A 19331-nucleotide genomic window follows, 5' to 3' on the forward strand; every position below is an offset into this window, starting at 1 on the left:
GCCAGGTCTCAAATCCCAAGAGCCTCCTTGCGCACAAAACAAAGTCTGTGCACCTCAGTCTTTCTATCACTAAAATGTTGTCGGACGTTCTTTCCCCCACGCCTGAAGGAGCTCGGAGCACGACTCCTTGGACCCTTTGCAAGCCATCCAGTCCATCCACCTGACTCCAGCAGCATCTCTCAAACTGGCTGGGGTGACTACTTAAAGAGTTTCATAAACTTTGATGGCAGCCTTCCCTTCTAAATTACACTGTACCCCTAGTCTCCACCTTTAATTGTCTAGGCTATTTCCTCTTGTCACATCCTCGGTGAGAATTATCCATAGAGAAACTTCTTTGGCTTAGAGAAATCCTTTTCTCTCCTTGGTTTAGAATTTCTCTCTCTTTAAAGTATGGAATGGAGGCCACAGTGATTCATATCTTTCCCCTCACGCTGAGATTTGGAGGACGATTTTCTAATATCCTAGGGATCCAAGGGATTAGTCCTTTGTCGTCATTCAGTCGTGTCAGACTATTCATGACCCCAATTTGAGTTTTCTTGGCAAAAAAAAAATACTAGAATGGTTTGCCATCTTCTTTTTCAATTCATTTTCCAGGTGAGAACAATGAGGCAACAAGGTTAAATAACTCCCCCAGGGTCACCCAGATAGTGTCTGAGGTCGCGTGTGAATTCCAGTCTTCCTGACTCCAGGCCCTGAGCTCAATTCTTCTAGTTTGCCACGTAAGGCTCATCATATTTCCCTCCTCCCTCTCCTAAACTGTGAGACTTAGGAATCTAGGGAACAACACTTACTCCCGACATCCCCCTCACCACACCCCACCACAATCCCAACACACACTTTAGAGCAGTGGAAAAAATCACATATACAGCCAGAGAAATAAACCAGCCACCTACAGAGATACACGTCATAAACAGACATACACAAAACCATCATTCCACGAAGATTTCCCCCATTATATAGAAATGTCCCCAGGTCTTTCCTAATTTTTCTTTTCCACCAGTCTCACCCCATTTTCCCCAAACACATCTAGCTCTTCTACTTGCCCCTGTTTTTTTATGAAAAAAAAAAGACAGTGAAGGATATGATAGGGTGGAAGGGTCAGAAGGAGCAGACAGAAAGGATAGATAATAGAGAAAGAGAAAGAAGTCAGAAAGAAAACAGCTGAAGAGTGGAGAAGAGAGGTAGCTAGTGTGCGGGTGAAAGAAGTATCTGCTTCCTCTGCTTTGAGTTCTCCAAAGTTGAGGGAGCAGGCAGGTGAGGATCTGAAAGAAGAGACAGAACGGGAAGCTCTAAGGTACTTCTGGCTATCTCCTTGCTTAGAAATCCCTGCAACCCGACTTGATTTTTGAACCATGGACCTCTGGATCCTTCACCAGACTTGCAATCCACTCCCTCCAGACCCATTCCCTAGTGCCTCTTACTCGGACTACGGACATCATCCTAAATCCCATCCCCTGGATCTCTGACACACGCCCCCTCAAAAAAAAAAGAAAAAAAAAGCCGGACTTTGAGTTGCCACCTTGCACCCCTGGTTCCCAGGTCTCCAGGCCTTGAGCCCCGCCCCCCGGACTTCGGACTCCTCCTCCCGAGTCCAGGTCCCAGGCCTTCTGACCCCACCCTCTGAGCCTAGGGGCTCCTGCGGGTTTCGAAACGAAGCTAGAGAGCAAGGCAGCGGAGCTGCGTGTGTTTTTATTATTATTATTTCTGATTAAAGAGGAATTCATCTCGTCTCTGCCTCCTGCCAGGGGCCGAGGCGCCGCCATCGGGGTTAACGGTGCGGAAGAATACAAAAAAATTTCATTGAGGAGGATTATAAAAGTTACTAGCTGGAACATTAACAGAAGAGTAACTTGTAAAAAATGCAATATTACAATATTCACAAGGACGGCAGAGCGTGGTAAAGCTATAAAATTCAACATTAAAATCTTCCACAGCCTAGATAACCTAGTTAACAAACATGGTATTGGAACTACTTTTCTGCGAGGGCTGAGGTATAATCCGTCCGGATTGAGGTACCTGTCCACGGGCCCCAGGGCTGAGCGGTCTCCTCAGAAGGCTAAGCGAGGCGGAGCAAAACGGGCTGAATGAAGGCTCGAGAGTCAGCTACCACCACCGGCAAGTTTCTTGACCCTGGCAAGGAACTCCTCTCTCCAGGCCTCAGTTTTCTCATCTGTAGAATGGGGACAGCAATCCTTGCCCTGCCACTTAGGGAAAATCAGATAAGTTAGTGGATGTGAAAACATTTTACAACCTGCATGAAGCAGATATACATCTGAGAGGATACGATGAAACACTTGCAGAGGGATGGTGATGATGATGGTGATGGTGACAAACTAAAGTCTGAAATGGAGAAGACTGAAGTATTTGGTGAAGATTTAAGGCAGAGCTTGTGTTCTTGCTTTTGTGTGTACTCAAAGAATAGATGTGTGTGTGTGTGTGTGTGTGTGTGTGTGTGTGTGTGTAAAAGAGTTTATGGGCTCTGTGTGTGAGGCAAGAACTTATCTGACAAGCCTCAAATATTTTAGAATGCAACCTCCCTTCTATTACAAATATTTATTAGGCACCTACTATATGCCAGGCACTGAGGTTAGTTATTGGGGAGGAAGAGACAAAAGAAGAAAATCCTGCTTCTAAAGGACTCACATTCTATTGGGGCACCTCCTCCATGCCTTAAGATCAGTGAGCCAGTTTCAAGCATTTGCTAATAATGCCTTCTCAGCTAGATAGAGTCCTACTTAGTATCTTGGAGAAAGGCTACATCTCAGTTTTGCTAACATCGTTATGACCAAAAGTTATTGTGAAGGAAAATGTTCCCCACATTTCTATTTTTCCTAATTATTACATCTTATCTGCTCTGTTAATTAAGGAGACAGTGGCCTTTCCCCACCTAAAACTAAAGAGAAAGCAGGCCTGGAGGAAAAGAGATGGTTATGAGATGGAGTGAAGGCTCTGGTAATATGATTCTTGGGTTATAACTTCCCTCCCCTATGTCATCGATGATGGAATTCTTGGTAAAAGGTCAGGTGATTGTTCCATTCCTGCCTATGCCTCCCTCTTTCTGGAGTGGCAGCCCTTTGGGTTATGCTTTCTGAGTAATGATAAGATTTGGTGGGGGGGAGGAGATACAGATGCAATTGTTGGGGTAGGAGGTGTATTTAGAAACAATGTTGTCTGGTAGATAAGTCCTGGACTATGTATCTGAAGTCTTGGGTTCTAGTGCTGACTCTGCCACTGTGTGACTTTAGACAATTTAAATTAATATTTGTTAAGCACCAACTGTAAAAAAACGTCACTAAGTGCAAGAAGAAATACCACGTTTATATAAGATTTGGACCCTGACCTTAAAGGCTCATGGTTTAGCGAATTATTTAACTTCTAACTTCCCCTTTGAAAAATAAGAATAATAATTCTTCCCCCTACTTCCCTCACAGAATTTTTGTGATCATCAATCAGATACTAGGTGGTAAATTTCTTTGAAACTCTAAAGCATCGTACATATGTAAAGTATTATTAATATTGTTCTTTATTGTTTTCCCCAAGCATTCAAATTTAATTTGGAGCAACAAAAAAGCAATATATTTGGAGCCAAAGGGCCTGGATTCAAACAACTCTGCAACTGTGTGACCTTGCACAAATCTCTTGCCCCTCATTGGGGCACCCATAAAATAAAGGAGTCAGACCTAGCTCTCAGGATATGATTTATGATCCTAAATTATGTTTTAAGGACTGTTTTGGGAAGGAATGGGTGTATTTATTGGAAGGATGTGACTAATTGACACTAAAAAGTCAAATGATCATTCAAATCTTTCTACCAGAACTTAATTCTGTTCCCCTTAATGATATTTCTCTTAATAAATATCTTTATGAATCCTCTAAAAACACAACTGTGCATTCAGACATACATATGTACATTTGTAAACCCACAAGATACAAACTTCTTATGTATAGGAACTGTTATGTTGTTGAAATTCTTAGTACAGGCTCTTGCAATAGCCAGTGTTTAATAAATATATATTGAATTGATTTATGTACATGGAAGACTGACATATTTCTTTATGATAGGAACTCGAAGGCATCTCAGTGTCATCAATAGTTCATTTCCATGAGCATCAGAGGCCACAAGAATGAATACAGTATGCATATTATCTCAGATCTGATATGACATTCTCTTATCTGTCTCTGAGATGGAAAGAAATTAGAAAATATGTTTGTTTTGTCTTGTAATGAATATTTACACTTATGTGATCATATGAACTCACAAATGTGTCTGTGATGTGCTTGACCAAATATGTTAGTCTGTGCAAATTTGTGAATTTCTTTTGTGTGTTTGCTTGTATAAGTCTGAATCTAGTACACATTTAAGTATGGGTTCATAGAATGGACCACAGCTAGCATGAGCACATCTTTTTGGCTTTCTGTCTTTCTCAGGGACAGAAATTCTTTGATACACATCCTCACTTCAGTGCTGACAAAATAAATATTATGTTTTAGGAGGTCTGAGTTAGGACTTTGTTTTGCAATCTCTTGCAATTGGATTTTGATAAAGTCCCTCAGAATTAGTTAAGCAAAAAGGAAATTGGGCAGGAAAGTAGGGATAGGGAGGAGTGACGAAAGTTTGAGGGACCCAAGAGCACAGAATGTTTGTGTCAGACTCAGATTCAGGGAAGGGAAAAAGACAAAAGTAAATCAATTCCATCTAACCAAGATGTGGGCATCAATGAAAGTTGAGGTAAAAGTCCAGATTCTGTAATCGTCTCCTTCAATCCTTCAATGTCTGTGCCATGTGTTTGCCTCTGCCGATGTGATTTCTCTTCCTTTTTGAGTAAAAGTTCATCTAGAGAGCCTCCAACCTTGCCCCAGAGAGCTGAAAGGAGAGATTAGGGAAGGGGGTGTTGAGAAGAGGCAGAGAAGGGAGGCAATCCTCACTTAAGGACAACTCAAGACACCCGGGGCAAAAATGTGGTGTCTGTTGCACCATCTTTTAGGGATTCTGGAAGGACTAGTGGGGGGGACTTAGAAGAGAGGGAAAATGGAGGCGATCTAAATGCTGTGGTGAAATTGTCCTGGACAATTTATCTATTCTAATGTTTCAGCAGTTCTCAGTGCAAACCTGAAAGTGTCCAAGCATATTTGTGCATATTTGCGTACTTTACTTTTTCTGCACATTTGCCTCTTTTCTTGTGTGCATGTGCACCCTGAACTGACACCCAGATTCGATTCAATTACTCACAGAATAGCTATTGCACCACTAAAGAGGAAGCGTGGGGCTGAGGGTCAGACTGTGTCTTCAGGGCTACAGAGAACCAAGATAAAGTGGAATTCTCTGGTGAACTCAGCCTATAAGGACAGGATTATTTCATTCTGCTATACCTAGGCCTTTGATCTTTGTGCAAGATTTGTTTTACTGTGGGCCAGGCTCAAATAGAAAGACAGGGGGACAAGCAGGAACAAGGAGACAGAACCAGAGAGACAAGTAAAGAGAAATTAGCAGAAATGGAAGAAGGGAAACAGAGAGGCAGACAAAAAGAGACCAAAGGAGGAAGAAATGAAGAGAACTAAGGAGAAATGAAGAGAAAGAAATACAGGGAAGGAGGAAACAAATAAGAGGATAACAAAAATGGAGAGAAGCAAGGAAACAAAGATGGGAGAGAGAAGTGACAGAGATAAAGATAAATAGAGGTAGAGAATAGAGGGACAGAATTGAAAGAAACAAAGAGATGGGAAGAGGAACAGAGATGAAGAGAAACAGAGGAGAAGGAGACTGATGTACATAAGAAACAAAGATGAATATAGAGATTGAGATAGATGGAAACCAAAGACAGACAGATAGACTGAGCGAGAGAGAGAGAAAGAGAGAGAGAGAGAGAGAGAAGAGAGAGAGAGAGAGAGAGAGAGAGAGAGAGAGAGAGAGAGAGAGAGAGAGAGAGAGAGAGAGAGAGAGAGAGAGAGAGAAAGAGAGCCAGGAGAATTGCTGTGCCTCCGGAGCTCGGCGGGCTGGGCTCCCCAGGGAGACGGCAGACACTTTGCGGAGATGTGACTCCGGAGTTGGAGACGATGATAAATATGATAATTTGTATAAAATCTGAATGGGTCCTGTTTTCAGGGAGAATGCCTCCGATGATGAATGGGCCCGGCTCTCAGAGAGATGGCTGATAAAAAGTGTATTGGATTGTTGAGAGCGATTTTAATTTTAATTCCCTACCTGCAGATGTCTGCTAATAACGCTGTCTCCCGGTAGCGCGGGGCTGGGAAGAACCGATGCCCGGCTCTGGCCGCGGCCTCTCCAGCAGCTCGGGAGACTTGTGAAATGACTCTAATTACAGAGTTATTAATTTTAAGAGGAGGGTGAGCGGGGGTTTATGATTATTAATCGAGCCTGTGCGCTCTCCAGGAGCGACGGGGGACTGGGCAGGAAGATGCCTAGCGTCCCGCTCTGGGAACCAGAAAGATCCGGAGGATTGGCCAGAAGTGCGGCCGTGGAGCCAAGTCTCTCTAGATTTGCTTAGTTCTCTTTTAAGTTTCTGGTAGGTTCTAACTCCTACTCTCTACCATGGTCCAGATTACTGCAGCCAAAGAGAATGGTTTCCTAAAACTATCAGAGTAAAACATTTAGTTTAAGAAGGAAAAAAAGGGGGGGAGGGCAATAGAGGAGTAGAGGAAAAGGACTGTTCTCAGGAATTTCGGCTCCAAGTCCCATCTACCAACTTTCTACTGTCCCTCCACTTCAGGCCCAGCCAGGGAATAGGGATACTGCAGAAGGAGAAGGTGTAGGAAGAACAGCATCAGTAGATTCAACTGACACAACTACTCACTTTCGTTCACACTTACATATACATACTTAATTTTCTCATGCTTTCTCTTATATCTACTCACACACAAGTATAATTGATTCACAAGGGAATGGCTATTAAAGTGATGGGAATTTTTAAAAAGACTATAACTTAATCTATGCAAATCAGGGCTATCCCCTTTTAGAAAGGGATAGCCCTGATTTGCATAGATTAAATTATAGTCTTTTAGACTATAGACCCTTTTAGAAAGGTCACAAATTTCAACAAAACTTTTTTCTCAGAGCTCTTCCCAGACCTAATTCTTCTTTTAAAACTACAGTAGTTCAGAGAGAAAAGCTGTTTGTTTCATTCCTTTGCCATCTCATCCCGGTTTTTGGTTTTGTTTTGTTTTTCCCAAAATAGGATGCCCCAAACCATCTCCCTATTCACACCCCACACTTGTCTCTGAATCCCTTTGTATAGTTTTTGAAAATCAAAGGACAAAGATGTTTTGTCATGGAGAATATTCAGAAGCAGTACAGGGGTTTTCAAAGGCAATTCACAAACAGAAGTGAATTCCTAGACCATTCCCTACAATTGAAATTTTGTTGGAACAAGTGGTTGCCCTCCCAAGGCAACCAGTTTAATGGGATGCTATGTTCTCATGGGTGCCTAAATTCAGGTCACATGGTCAAATGACCAACTTATTACTTTATAGTATACACATTGTATATACATATATAAAGCCATGGTCATACCCAGATATAGGGGGATCTATACACATACCCATAGAGATATATACAAATATACAATGTATAAACATGCACAAATGCATATACCTAGAATCCATGCAGATGATGACGTGTACAGATACCAACAAACACAGAGTTTTCCTCCTTTGTTAAAATGGAAGGAGATCAAGCTAGGTGAGCTCTAAGTATCAAGTTTTGGCATGTTATAATTCACTGATTCTATGCAGACATGCAGAGATATACAGCAAAAGAACCGCCCCTCTCCCCAAATAATAATAATCAGCCAGGGAACAGTGACCTGGAGATTTTTCCTTTCCTTCTTAAAACCTCTGCCTCTTTATAAAGGGCCATTTCTCCTTTAGGCTGTTCTTTGGAGTGTAGCATCTGCCTCCTGCCAGCTCAGGGAAGCCTGGAGCAGAATCAGGTTGGCTTACAGCAGAGTTAGTGTGGAGGAGTCACCAATTGTTTGGTCAGTTCTAGAAGCTGGTTCCTAGTCTGAAGATGGTTAATACCTGTTGGGCCAGGGGCAGGATTCCTGTACAACCCAGAGAGCAAGTAGGCCCGGGGTTGAAAAGATCAAGGAGTCAGTTATGGGTCTCCAGAATAAGGTGCAAAGGGGGAAGAAAAGATTTAGGGTTCTCTTTAAATGAAATCTATGATTTGCTTAAAGAAACAACTGAATGGACCTTATAACCCCCCCCACACACACACACACAGAGTATTAGAGTTCCTACATGGGTGAGCAGACAGGAGTGGGGAGTGGCCCTCCCACTGGTTCCAGAAAGATCAAACCACTGTCCCTCTCCAACCTGGTTCTGGCCTCCTCTCCTCAGAAAGATGGAATGAAACTCAAACTGGTGATAGCAGAAAGCAGAGGAAGGAAACTGGAGCATGTCGAGTACTGAAGTTAGGTCTGGAAAAGAAAAGGATTAACAAATTATGAGAACTAAAACATTCTCTGAAAGACTTCTAGACTTAGATCAAAATGGAATTGGGCCTCCCCAAATGAGAAAGCCCCTATTTAGAAACTATTCAGTTTCTTTTCTCTAAACCAAAAACATCTGAGACCCAGCTCAGGACATACCAAATTCTTCACTTTCCAGGATTTGAGGATCATCTACCTGCAGAGTCCATGAAAAACTCATCAGAATAGATGAAGGACTATCAGATGGATGCCTCCTTCTCCTCTAAATCCCACCTGATTTTGAAAGCCAAGCCAAAGAATTATTTTCTCCAAAGCTTATTTGAACCACCACAGCCTGCTCCCCCTCTCTCTTCTATTACCATCTGATTACCTATTTGATACCTATTATGAATTGCCTGCTTTTGTTGGCTTTTGGAGTGGGTGCCCAGACTTGCATATACTTGGCATTTAATAAATGTTTGCTGAATTGAATTGAAATGAATTGTTGTAGTCCCTAAGGGCAGGGATGTGACAGCCTCTCTATCTGTCCAAACTTGGAAGAAAGGCTTATATATTCAGAGGCTCATGAATGATTGATTTAAGGTTAAGTATCAAGAGATTCAGTGTTCTGAAGAGCTCTGACCCACAGACAGAGGACCTGTGTGACAGTGGGTAAGTCATTTAAATTCTGAGCCTCAATTTACTAATTTGTAAAAAGAGGAGGCTGTACTATACCTCTTTAAATCCCTTAAATTATAAAGTCTATGATCCTAAGAACTGTTCTGCCAAGGTGATAATTCTCCACAGCTGGCTGATGGGAGAACACAGGCGACATGACAAGCTCCACAGATAGGCTATCTTTTTTGCTCTACAAACATTAAGTCCAGTGAGGGAGAGGGAGGAATGGAGAAAAATAAGGACAGAAGGTGACAAAAAATTTTTCAAAAATCTTCATCTCTTCCTTTCTCCAAATGGATGTAGTGCAGTTCCAGTAAGCCAGTTTTTCCTTTCAATGCCTTAAAGATTTCTTGCTCCCTTCTTGGACAGACTGTTAGCTGCCTCCTATGTTCCAACTTTGATCTATTCAACAGGAAGAGATTGTTTAGTTTGATCACTGGAAAAGCTGATTGCAACCAAAATGATTCCTCAACTCTACCCATTCATTTCTTATATGTGAACCTCTTAAGTGCAAATAGTCAAATAGCAAATAGCAATAGCAAAACCCCAAAAAGTGCAAAGGAAATTCTTAAAATAATGTGATAGGTTCAGTGCAAAACAACTCCCCACATTTTACACACACACACACACACACACACACACACACACACTTCTATGTATGGTCTTTTTTGGGGAATGTAATATAAAAGGCCCAAGCTCCCTGCACTGTAATTCCTGGAAGGAACAAGGTGTAAGACCGGTGTAGAGATGAATATGTATGTGGGAGAAGAGGCAGAACAAGGCGATAAGCTCAGGGTGATTCAGATGGGGCAATTCTGATTGTCACAACAAAACTTGTAAGATCAAGAAGAGATAGTGGTATCCTAGGTACTGATTCTGGATTAGGGGAAAAAAAGTTCTAGCCCGTCTCCTATGCTTGTTAGCTCTCGTTCCATCAAGTCCTGCCTCTATCCTCAGTTTCCATGTTCTGTCAATTTCTAAGTCTTGAGGCAGATTGAGAAAGTGTCCTGGGAAAGTTCCACTGAAAAAAAAGAATTTAATTCTTTGTATGTCTCTTGTTTCTCTATGTCCCTCTCTTTCTGTCTCTGTCTCGCTGACTCTGTATGTCTCTCTCTCTGTTTCTCTGTCTCTGTCTCCCCCTTCCTTGTCTCTCTAGCCCCATAGATCAGAAAGATTCTGCGGATTCTGCGATCTATATACCTCTTTTTGCCCTTTAGGAAAGAGGCTGCTTGGGAAATGCGCCCTCCGCTGGTCAATGGATACAGTTTCTTCCTGATTCTGCCTCCTTTGAAACCAACATTCAGAACCCCCAATGGATGATAGTGGAGTGGGAACCTGTCCGGAGGACAACTGTATGGACTGGGTGGGAGTCAGAGTTTCATAGAACGTCTGATTTAACTTTCCCTAAACTGAGTAAACAGCTTTTGCCTGGTTCTGTCCCAGAACTCCCCAGTTTCTGTCTGATGTTGCAAAAAGCTCCTAGCTCCTACTGAGCACTCAAGAAAAAGTGATTGATGAGGAAGTAGGATTCGTTCTCTGCCTCAAGTACTCAAGTCTCAGTCAATTTGACCGCAGTAGGTCCCTTTCCCTCAACCTCAGGTGAATAGTCCTGGAACTCATCTCCACCTGCATCTTCACCCCACCCTCGCAAGTGCCGCTCTTCCTCTCCTGTGAATTTCTTATCCAAACTTCGTATTTTAAACACTTTGTACGCTCCTGGAGTAGAGTTCTGCTGCAGTGGGGCCCGAGTAACCCCAGCTTTCACTGTGGCGCGTCCCTGAGGCCCAGCCACTGCGGGGCGCGCTTTCGCTCCTTGCCAAAGCTCCCTTGGGACGCTAACGCTTAAAAACAAAAGCCTTTCCCGGTTTCTTCCTTCTCTCTCTCTCTCTTTTTTTTCTTTTTTTTCTTTCTTCTCCCTTTTCTCAGTTACTATATCCTTTCCTTCTTACTTCTCTCCGTCTTTTCTTTTTCTCTATCTTTTGATTCTTATTTATCCTTTTCCCCTTTTCTCCTGCTACTTTTATTAGGGTTCCTTCCCTGTTATATATATATAACAGGGAAGGAGCCCTAATAAAAGTAGCAGGAGAATATATATATATATATATATATATTCACTAAGACTGTCTGTACATAGGTTTCTTTGTATTGCTCTGGAACAGCTCTGGACAGGCACTAGAAGCTTGTCAGATTTTTTCATCTCTCCTGCACTCTGTCTCCTTCAAAAGCTCCTTTTTGGATCAGTTTCTACGGGAGTCAGGTGCTGAACTGAGCCCCTAACTAAGGAGACAGATTTCCAAAAAAAAAGGGTGAACTAAATTACTCTAATGACTGGTTTGCAGGAGCTCAGCCCGCAAGCCGGGCCCGGGAGCGGGGGAGAAAATAGAAACGAGCTGAGTGCCGGGAAGAGGAGAAATCTGAGGCAGCACTCCCGGGGTCGCAGTACCCGCTTCACCCTTCACCCGGGTTTTTTTTTCTTTCTTTCTTCCTTCCTTCCTTCCTTCCTTCCTTTCCCCCCTCCCTATTTCTTTTCTTTTCTTTTCTTTTCTTTTCTTTCTTTCTTTCTTTCTTTCTTTCTTTCTTTCTTTCTTTCTTTCTTTCTTTCTTTCTTTCTTTCTTTTCTTTCTTTCTTTCTTTCTTCCTCTCTTTCTTTCTGTCTCTCTTTGTCTATCTTTCCCTTCCTTTCCCTGGGAACTTTTCCGTACGAGTTAACTATTAACCGTTGGCAAAAGGCAATTTTCTTCGGAATTTAAACGATTTCCTTTGCGCGGCGGAGGCAGATTAACATGCAAATAATGAGATTCTCTGGATGTGTCCCCGAAACGACAAGGATCCCCCCCGCACCCACAAACGGGTCCTTCGCGTAGGAAAACTACAGGCCCCCTCCTTCCTCCCTCTCTCGTTCCCCCCCCCTCCCGCCCCCGTGCCCAGCTCAGAAAACCGTGACGAAACCAGGGAGGCTTACGATTGTATGTGGAAAAAGCCGACTGCACGTGCTTGTGTGTGCTTGAACCCGTGTGTGCACCGCTGGTGCACTCACCCACTCACACCTAGAGATACGCGCACAATACGATCCCCCATTTTCAGACACTTTCTTGAGTAGACTCACTCCAAACTTTCTCAAACTAAAGCTGTTTACTGTTATTTACCAAACCTGAGCCTTGGCCACAAATCTCTGCCTCTTTCTCCGCCCCACAGAAAGTTCTCTGCCCTCCCTAGACCTCTGAAGAATCAGTGACTTTCCCCGCCGAGTCGGTTCTTACCTTATTCCCTCCCCAGCCCAGTCCCAGTCCCAGCCTTAACCCCACATAGAGGATACTTTCTAAGGATGACAGAAGTCTGCGCTCCCTTTCCCCACAAGCAATCCCAGGCAGCCTGTCCTCGCTATTCTCCGCCTGCGTGAGCTGCATCCGGTCTCGTCGCTCCGCAGCAGGACTTCCCAAGTCCGTCACTGCCCTGCTGTACTCTGGGCAGTGACCAGGTGGGGAGTCCTCTGGCAAAGCACGGAGCCCCTGACGGGTGACTTTTTTGCCCTCACTCCGCCTGCCCATCTCGAATTTTCTCTTCCTTTTGTTCTGTCTCTTCGGGTGGGGGGTGGGGAGTTGCTTTAAATTCCTGGCCCGTTCCCCTATGCCCTAGGTCTGTCTTCCCGATTCTTAAAAAACAACAATCAAGAAACCACCCTTCTACCTTAGGGCCGCTGGCTCCCTTGCTGCTTGATTGCCTCTTTGTCCCTGTCTCTCTGTCTCTAGCTGTGTCTCTCTGTCTCTGTCTCTCTCGTTTGTTCCAAAGCCCGGACACTGATTGCGCCTTATGAAGTTCTAACTGGTTTTCTGTCAGGAAGATCTTTCTCGCTGCTCCCCAGTGTGGCGTGACGGATTAAACATCAACTAGTTAAATAAAAATTAATATCAACTGCCTCCTAACTTCTAATGTCATGTTGTTTATAACTAATGAACTGATTAGGGGATAAACACATCAGGGAGACACATTCGCTGCCCCAGCCTTTCTTCACATCTGCCCATTGCCACCTTCTTCCACCACTCATTCTTCCTGGGACCCGCAGGCCCAGAGGCTGCTGTCAGAGACTTTCTGGAGGAGACGCTGGTCTCCACTCTCTCCCTGCCTTTTCCTCTTTTTTCCCATTCTCTTTACCTCTCCCTCTTTTCCTCTCTTTTTCTCTTTATCTCTGCCTCTCTTTTTTCTCTCTCCTCATTCTTTCCCTTCCCTCTGTTTTTCTCTTCTTGTCTATTTCTGTCTCTGCCTCTCTTCCTGTCTCTCTTTCCCTTTGTTCTTCACCTCCCCTTAAATTGAATTCTTTCCTCCCTTCCAGTGAACAGTTAATGATTACCAGGACTTGTGTGGAGAGTTAGGGTTTCTGCTACTGGTACAAAACAGACTGCTCTCCCTCTAGGCCACGCACCTAGTAGAAATGGTTCTTAGCTTGGCTGGAATTGTTTTGTTTTGTTTTTCTTTTTTTTAAATGTGGAGGGGGGAAGTGGGATGGAGATCTACTTTTCCTATTTCCCCTTTATTCTTGGGGTAGAGGCATGGACAAAACCTTTCTCTTTTCCCCTTAATCCAAAATTCAGTAAAGAACTTTTGTGTTGTGTGTAAAAGGGAAAGAAAGATCCTGGGGTGTCTTCTTTGGAATCGCTAGGAGAAAGGGGTCAGGCTGAGCCACCTGAGTGATGCTGTCAACTAAGCCCTTTCCATATCCCCTTCTCCACTTATTCCTTGTGCCTGAATCTCCAGTCACCTTCTTTTCCTAAAAAAAGATACCAAAACACAATCCCAATTATCATGACGCCTGTAATATCTTGGGATTGCTTGGGATGCTAAGGAGACTGTAGTCACAACAGCATCACAAGATTGGGGAGGGGGATTTTTCAAGAACTCTGTTATATGTCCTCAGACCACAGAGTCTGACAAGAAAATAGCAATGGGGGTGGGAGGGGGGAGCTTTTAAAACCAATTTAGCAAATGTGAAAATGTAATCCTAATGAAGAATCAATAGGATGGTGGATCATTTTTCCTGGGACTCCTTGGAGGACCTGAGAGAGACTTTCAATCAATGGGGGAGGGATTAGAAAGATCCAAGAGAAAAAGCTGGGCTGGGGACCTAGGCATTTGAAGACAAAGAATCAAACTCACTAGGCCCTGTTCCTTTACCCAAGGCCACTTTTTTCCCTCTTATACTGAATGTTTTCTCAAAGCCTTGGGTTGTGGCTGGATAGTATAGAAGGGGTTTGCCAGCCATCCTAGAAGCAACACCCTCTCATTCCAGTCCTCACTTGGTTTCTATCTAGACTCTATCTCTCTTCTCTTACAGAAATTCACTTCCAATACCCACTATTCTAGCCATCTTGTCCCCTCTGCTCAAGTAACTCTTTACTAAGGAGGCCTACAGAGCCAGGAGCAAGCCAGGAAGTAAGGGCCTCCATCCAAGTGTCTCTCAGTTCAAGATGCTTATTTGTGTATGATCTTGTTTATGAAGATACATTGTATATGACTGAATCTTGATAAAAGATTCTTGAGTATATATTTCAGAAAGTGATTCTGTAGTGTCTATAAAAGCAAAGTATGTATTTGTGAGGAAAAGAGTATTAAAGGTGTGGTTCTATAAGAATGACTCTTTTGAGTAGAGAAACCATTGAAGGTATGTATGCCTGGGAAAGTGTAACTGTCAAATTGATGGGTGGCTTTAGTTGTATGAGATGTTTGTGTCCGTGGAACTGTTTCTGTGTGTCCAGGCTTTTATATTTCCAACCATGGAAGGACTCTGGGGAAGCCAAATTGGGAGGCTGGAGCAAAGTGGAGTGGATTCATACAAGTATATATTGGTTTGTAGACTCTTTTGAGTTTCTGTCATTATTTGATTAAAAAAAAAAGAAAAGCCATACTTTTGGGTTTTTCAATGACTGACACCTGAATTTGGCCCTGAGAATAGAATTTTTATCCTCATTTAGAAAAATATATGCTTTAAAATCTGTAGACAGAAATTTGAGATTCATCCTTTTTAAGTGTCCCTTCACAAATAGTGTGTTTGGGGAGAAAAGAGTAAAGGACTTACTTCTGGAGTGGGTTGATTCTACCAGGGCAAGCTGGAGCAGGCTAGACACAAGGGAATGTAATCTGGAGACTAGGCAAGACATCTCTGACCAAGCCTAGAGTTTTCCAGGCTGATTATTCAAGGAGTCCGGGGAATTTGAGAGCCTTTGTACATTCCCCCTCCCCAAGTACCCTGTATTTGTTTTCTGTGCACAAGCAAGGGAATCATCGGAAATGCAAGGTCATAGAGTCATCGTGTGATTTTGTAAGATGTGTTATATGGTTATGGGGAAAGGTGCACAAAACTGTGGGAGTGTGACAGAATTGTTGTGAATATGTAGACTGAAGAAAGGGTTAAAGAATGTGAGAGAGAAAGAGTTAGAGGGGTGTTAGGGTATGTGATTGATAGGATGTTTGTCAGTAACAGTGCCTATATGTATGGGAATGTCCACTGGGTCAGGATACATGTGCATGTGAGAGCTTCACTTCTCAATCCCAAATGAATAGCAACTTTTCCCAAAAATGACTCAAAGAGAGAAAAGAGACCTGGTATGACTGAAGGCCATGGGCCTTGGTTTGACTTTCATTTGTTTTGCTCCAGGCCCCAAATTATATCCATTTAAGGAACCCTCTTTTCTTTATGATTTCTATTTTTGTTAAAAGCTTACAGACCTTAAAGTATAAGTGTGATCATCTATATACTTTCTTTAATGAGAACAATAGATAGTTGGAAGTACATTTATGACTGTAAAGATTTCCGGAAATGTGTGAGAAGGTTGAGTTGTGAGTGGATGAGTGTGAGAATGTGGAGGAGTATACAGCTACTAGGATCTCTGGGAATGTGTGATTGTATTTCAGGGAGTGTGATTAAGGTTGTCAGTGTGTGACTAAGTGTCAGGGAGTGTGTGACTTGTGAAGATGTGGGGGAGTGTGTGGCTGTGTGTGTCAGGGAGTTTGTGATTGTGTATGTCAGGGAGTGTATGTGACTGTGAGTATTAATGGAGTGTGTGACTAAGGATGTGAGGGAGTATGTGTGACTGTGAGTATATTTCATGGAATGTGGGACTGAGGGTGTGTGTGAGTACGCTGGAAGTGTGCAATGTGGAGTGTCTGAGTGAGTATACCAGGGAGTGTGTGACTGTGCAGAGAATGTGTGTGTCTGGGAGGGTGTCGGAGAGTGTGACTGGGTAAGTGTGCCGGGAAGTAGATGAATGAAGATAGGGAATGTTTGTGGATCTAAGGTATCTCTCTGGGTCTTTTGAGTGTGTAGATTGGTGGTAGTGGTGAGGTGTCTAGGTGAGCAGCTGTAGGCTTGTGTCCTCGAGGCTTACTTTGTGTGGATGCGGGGAGTTCTGAGTGTGTGGCTCCTCGGAGTGTGGCTGTGTCTGAGTGTTGCTACGTGCGTGTGAGAGAGCGAGAGCGAGAGCGAGAGAGCGCCAGCGCGAGAGGAGAGTTAGCTAGGTTATCCGAGCCGGTCAGTTTTGGGTGGCTGCGCCCGATCTCGGGGAAGCCGCGGTGGGGAAGGCTGAGAGCTCAGGAGGCCAGACTGCACCGCTGCGGCCGCACTCACAAGGGGGACTCGGAGAATGGCTCAGGGCGCGGGGCGTACAGGTAAGGGGTGGGGGTAGGGTGGGAGACCCGCTTCAGACCCAAAGCGGACTGAGAGAGCTTAGTCCTAAAAAGGGAGTGAAAAACTCTGGCCCCCGCAGTAGCCCGATGTCCCCGCTATCTGCCCCTATCTTCCCTGGTCTCCGCTCTTCCCCGAGTGAGCACCCAGGTGGGGGCTGTTTTGAGAGAGGGAGTTAGGAATGGGGGAGTAGGGGTAGGAAATGCCTGGCTTGGAGAGCCGGACTGCAGGCGGGCCATAGACTGAGGGCGGATCTCTCTAGAGGCTTAGGAGAGGGGGGGGGGGGCGACTACTTCATTCTGGAGAAGCTCGGCTGAGCTTCTGTGCCCTCAGTCTGTAAGGGTCGCCCAGCGGGGGGCAAGGGAAAGAAACGTGAGGTCTGTGGTGGCCGCAGAGCATAGGGGATAGTGCTTTCCCCTTTCCCAGCTACTTAGGTCCCCTTCGGCTTTGCGTCCTTGAGTTTGTTAAATCCATCACCAAAAACTTTTCTCCGGAAAAAAAAAAGTGAGTTTTCAAAATTCTCCTTGATTTTATGATAGAAATCCTGTTCCGATGTGTTTTCTTTTCTTTTCTTTTTAACCTTTCCCATTTGCTCTCCCCTTTTTTATTACATTTCTCTTTAAAAATATGCCGCTTAACTGGCTAAAAGTTTGGGTATAGTGGTGCATTGGTTGCATGGGCGTGAGGTGGGGGAAATCTGTGCAACTGTGTGGGAGAAGTCTGGAGGTACCCCTCCTCCCAAGCTTGACATCAGTGGCACGGAAATCATTGCCCTATTCAGGGGACCATCCTTCTTGGGAAGTGGCCCAACAGCGGGGAGAGTGAAGAGGGTCCTAAGAAGCCCGGAGTGCTAATGAAAAGGGTCAGGAGTCCTCTGCCGCTTGAGTGGGTCTATGAGTTAGAATGGTTGCCCTTCCCCACCCCACCCCCTTTTCTCTTCCCCGGGGCCCTGAAGCTCCAGTCTACCCTGGAAAACAGACTCTAAAGTCAATTTGAGTGTGTAGTTAAAATAGTTAGGCTTCCCCATCCCACTTATTTGGGATGTTCTGACTAGGGAGGAGAGAAGAGGAGGGAGGTGAGGAGGAGAAGATCGAGTTAGAATTTGGAGAGTAAAGTCTTGTGACTGAGTCTTCCCCAAAGCAGTGTCTAATGCCTCTTTCTTAACTAAACTGGGACCCAGCACGCTCACATCTTCCCTTCCCACCCATCCCGGATCCTGCTAGTTTTTCTTTTTATTCTTACTGTCCCATTTCTGCCACCCTTCCTGCTCACATCGCCTTTTTGAAGGGTCAGCTTAAAACCTCTTCTTTTGACAACGAAATAACTCAAACCAACTGGTAAACCTAGCTTATTTTTCCGCCTCTTTGCCCCACAGGCCGCCTGCTCTCAGGCCTGCCCAGCTTAAGATCTAGGCCTCCACCTAGGATGCTGAGCTGTCCGACTTGTGCTTCCTTTGGCCTCCCAGAGGGTTTCGGGACCCAGAGAAACCCCTCCGCACGGAAGGTTTAAGTAGGGAGATCAATAGCAAACAGTTGTAATGATCTAATTAATTATGGCAAAATTAAAAGCGAGTAGAAAATCAATCTCTGATGGTGTTGAAGATGGAATTCAATTGAGAGTCCATCTGTGCACCCCCTCGACCGTATAAATATGCAGCCCAAGGACAGAGCTAATAGCTCAGCCTTCCTGGGAACCTCTCCCTTTTCTCTCTGTGTTTAGGAGTTGGGCTCTGTTTCTCTGTTTCAGCTTATCCCTATCTCCCTTCTACTCTTCCTTCCTCTGGGATTCTTCCTACTTAGCTTTCTCCTTTCCCCCTTCTCTTGTACTATGTAGCTTGTTCCCTTTCAGGCCCTGTCCTTCCTTCTGTCCTTCTCTCTGGAAGTGATATACAGACCTTGCTTCACTTAGCTTCAACTTTCCTTCCAGATAAGCAACCTCCACCCCTACGCAACTCCTACCGATCGGGTTTTGCCGGGAAGGACAAATAATCGGGAAACCAGCGGGAGCAGAGGAGGTTGCCCAACTGGCTTGGCGGGAGCCAGGCAGCTCCCTCCAGCTCCCCTAGTCCTCACAAAGTTTCCGGACACCATCGCCTGCCTCTCGGCTTGAAAAAATAGATGGTCTGGCTAGACGGACACAGACAGGATTGGGGAAACAGTCAAAGATTTCGTCCCGGCTTTCCCAGGGGCATAGACATTTTCCCACCCTCCTGTGCCCGTGCCTACCTGCACCTGCCCCAGCTCTGCCAGCCGGCTCCCTGCTCCTCGGGGCTAGTTGGAGGAGATGGGAATGCAGGCACCAAGGCAGCTGGGCCGGGAGCCGGGGGCCCGCGCCCCTTCCTCCCTCCTTCCCTCCCTCTACTTGGCGCTCTGCGCTCTCGGCCGCCCCGTGGCTTCGGGGGAGGGGGGAGGGACAGAGGCGGGAGCGAGAGCGGGAGCCTAAGAGGGAGGGAGGGAGGGCCGGGGTTATAAAGAAGGAACTGGTTCCTCTCTCGGCTGCAGGAGAGAGCTATTCGCTCTCTCTCTCTCTCTCTCTCTCTCTCTCTCTCTCTC

General features: G+C 44.8%; 1 long non-coding RNA gene across 1 annotated transcript; it reads right to left on the bottom strand.

Moving 5' to 3' along the window:
• Window positions 1-1671: 1671 nt before the first annotated feature.
• LOC127551477 (uncharacterized) lies at window positions 1672-19288 on the bottom strand. Its single transcript, XR_007951097.1, has 4 exons — window positions 19005-19288; window positions 8257-8435; window positions 4702-4864; window positions 1672-2204 (listed from the first exon to the last, which is right to left on the bottom strand). It is a non-coding gene; the product is annotated as an uncharacterized LOC127551477 (long non-coding RNA).
• Window positions 19289-19331: the final 43 nt, after the last annotated feature.

This window comes from Antechinus flavipes, chromosome 2, assembly GCF_016432865.1.
Source record: "Antechinus flavipes isolate AdamAnt ecotype Samford, QLD, Australia chromosome 2, AdamAnt_v2, whole genome shotgun sequence".
NCBI classification, from domain to species: Eukaryota; Metazoa; Chordata; class Mammalia; order Dasyuromorphia; family Dasyuridae; genus Antechinus; species Antechinus flavipes.